This window comes from Dipodomys merriami, unplaced genomic scaffold (genome assembly GCF_024711535.1).
Source record: "Dipodomys merriami isolate MVZ:Mamm:240054 unplaced genomic scaffold, mDipMer1.0.p SCAF_16, whole genome shotgun sequence".
In the NCBI taxonomy this organism is placed as follows: Eukaryota; Metazoa; Chordata; class Mammalia; order Rodentia; family Heteromyidae; genus Dipodomys; species Dipodomys merriami.
Genome location: NW_027202937.1, coordinates 14,597,294 through 14,600,483, shown reverse-complemented (window position 1 = coordinate 14,600,483; position 3,190 = coordinate 14,597,294).

Sequence of the window (3,190 nt, the reverse complement as noted above, 5' to 3'; positions counted from 1 at the left end):
CTGTGATAACTCAATAGTTTAATTCTCAAAATTGATTTGGTCTTTTGTGCTTCCATATTGATTTGATAAGTTGTTTACTGTGGAAAGCACCATTGGAATTTAGAGAGGTTCTGTTTTTACTCTGTATATATCTTTGAATAGAATTCCTTGGATGTGTTAGTGCTATAAATTATTTCAATTTATAACTCTCTTTCCCTCTGACAATCATTATTGCTTTTTTGGGGTTGAAAGAACTTTTGATGAAAGCATGTCTAATTCTATGTCCGTATGCTGGTTTACAGGTTACAACTTTAGTCAGGTGAAGTGAACAAACTTGCTTTGTGCTTCACTTACTTAGATCACAAACTCCAATTAAACTAATTAATCCTTAATTAACTATGAGATAATTTCTGGGACAAACAAATACAATAATTGCGGGGAGGGAGTTGTACTTTAGGGACTGAGATTCTGCAGAGTTTTCTTCTTCCTGGCAGGATGATAGCAATGAAACTGAAGTATTCATGATATATTTTGGGCATCAAGACTTCTATAACCAGGCGCTGGGAAGGTGGTTCAGTGGTAGAGTGCTTGCCTTGCATGCCTGAGGCCCTGGGTTCGATTCCTCAGCACCACATAAGCAAAAAGAAAAAAGCCGGAAGTGGCGCTGTGGCTCAACTAGAAGAGCGTTAGCCTTGAGCTGAAGAGCAGAGGGACAGCGCCCAGGCCCAGAGTTCAGGCCCCACAACTGGACCCCCCCCAAAAAAAGACTTCTATAACCATAACAGGAGAAGCCTCATCTTAGCAAAAGGATTAACCCAGAGCTTGTCTACAGCACAGCTCAGGTAGGTAGATGTGATTTTTTTGTTGTTGGCTATTCACAGATGCCATTTGAGTAGAAATGTTAATCTGTCTTTCACTAATCTGAAAATCGATAAGAGGGCCTATGAATCCTAGATACTACTTTCCTTTTCTAATATCTAAGGTATCAATTGTGAGCAAGAAAGTGGAAGGGACTATTCCAACAGCTATTCCTCTAGAAATGCTTGGACATCTCTGACCTGAGGTTTAAGATCTGGAAAAAAGCTCTTCAGTGGGTTTCCCATAAGATTCTCACTTTGGGCTGGGAAGGTGGCTCAGTGGTAGAGTGCTTGCCTTGCATGCATGAGGCCCTGGGTTCGATTCCTCAGCACCACATAAGCAAAAAGAAACAAGCTGGAAGTGGCGCTCTGGCTCAAGTGGTAGAGCGTTGGCCTTGAGCTGAAGAGCTGAGGGACAGTGCCCAGGCCCAGAGTTGAGGCCCCACAATTGGACCCCCCCAAGAAAAAGATTCTCACTTTGTGTTTTCCCCAGTGTGAAGATAGGAGAGATTTATAAGTTATTAGGAAAACTGTTTTTCTTAGCATTCAATTTTGCCTGCCAATATTATTACTGTCAGCGTGGTCAGAATCCATAAAATTTATTTAATATTTGATTCATTCCTGTTATTTTGCTAAGATTTTGACATTGTAAAACAGTGAAGCGATTGATGGAAAATATTGGGACTCTATAGAAAGATATCATTAAAAAACTTATGTTAAGTCTGTTATGAGTTCCATACCTTTCATGGACACTCATATTTTTGTTTGGTTGGTAGAGGGACTCACTGTGCAGCTCAGACTGGCTTCCAACTATCAAACCTCCTGTCTCAGCCTCCTGTGTGCTGGAAGTCTAGTCATAGAGCACCATGTCCAGCAAGTGCAATATTTTTTTATTGTGAGAATAACATACAGAGGAGTTACAATTACATGGGCAAGATAATGAGTACATTTCTTATCAAGCATTGTTGCCTCCTCATTGTTTCCTCTTCCCATCCCTTCCCATACTCCTTCCCTCTCCCCACCAGATCCTCCCCTAATGCCCCACCAAAGTTGTTAAGTTTGTTTTTCGACATAACGACTTGTACATCCCATTGTTGCAATGGGTCCACCTGGATCCCTAGTTAAACAATTTGTTTTTTCCCTTCCCCTCTACAAATTATACCAATATCAAAACAGTGAAAGTATGGGTTATACTGTGGGGGAGGAACATACAAAGCAACATAGAAATCATCTTATAAATATGATAGAAACTATTGCATGAAAGGGAAAAAAAACATTGCAATAATTATCTTGGGGTTCACTTCCCTAACATCAACTTATCTGACCTTTTCTGCTTGACTCAGACATATACTAGTTAAAGTGCAATAATTTTTAAGAGCTCCTGATATCAGACTAAATACTAACCACTTACTATTCCATCCATACTAAGCAATTCCTTTGTTCTTGTAGAAGCTTTGGCATACATCACTACATGGTAGACATTTGGGATTTTGTAGGGAGCCGAGGCGAGACTCCGCCCACTCCCTTGCAGTTTTGAGGATTACCACTCCAGACGGTGCTTGGCGGGACGCCTGGGCTGTGCGCGTGCGCGAGCCCGGTAGTGTCCCCAGCCAATCCCATGACACCTGGTGACGGTAAAAGGCAGGCGACCAACAATAGAAAAGACCCGTGTTCGAATTCCCTATATAAGCGGCTGTGTTTCGGGTGCACGCTCTCTCGTGCCCAAGCTCTCCTACAACTAAAAGGCTCTCCAATGAAGCGTGATCTGAGAAGACTCCTGGTGTGGTGGTCGTTTTTCCTCGCTGGTCGAGTAGGCGGTCACTACAACTGGTGCTGAAACCCGGGAACGAACCTGGTACGGGACCCGCGCGAGAGGCCGAATTGGAGCCAGAACTCAACACGCGGAGAGGAGACGTCGGTAAATATCCCCCGGTATGCTGTTCACTGTAGATTTAGATATTTATTGGTTGCTTGCATTGCTTCTTCCCTTGTGGCTTGTCTTTTTGATGGTGCGCAGTTGCCTCGAAGAGGGAGGGTTTGATTTAATCCAGGAAGGACGCAAAGTACTAACGCAGCATCAGGATAGTCTATCAGAGTCAGTATACAGTAATGGGGAGGAAAAGAGGCCTAAAAGAAAAAGGGAAAAAAGAGAAAAGGATCCTAAAGAATTAAAGCAAGAGGGGCTGCAGCCCTCACAAAAGGAGAAGGGTTTCAGAGAGGAGGGGGTCTCAAGGAGACTCCCTTACCCTTCTTTAAAAGCAAACCGGTTCTCAGCCCTACATGTGGAAGGGCGGGACCAAGAATATAGTAATCTTGTGAGTGACTCAGAGGAAGAAATGTTAGAGGAGGAGGGA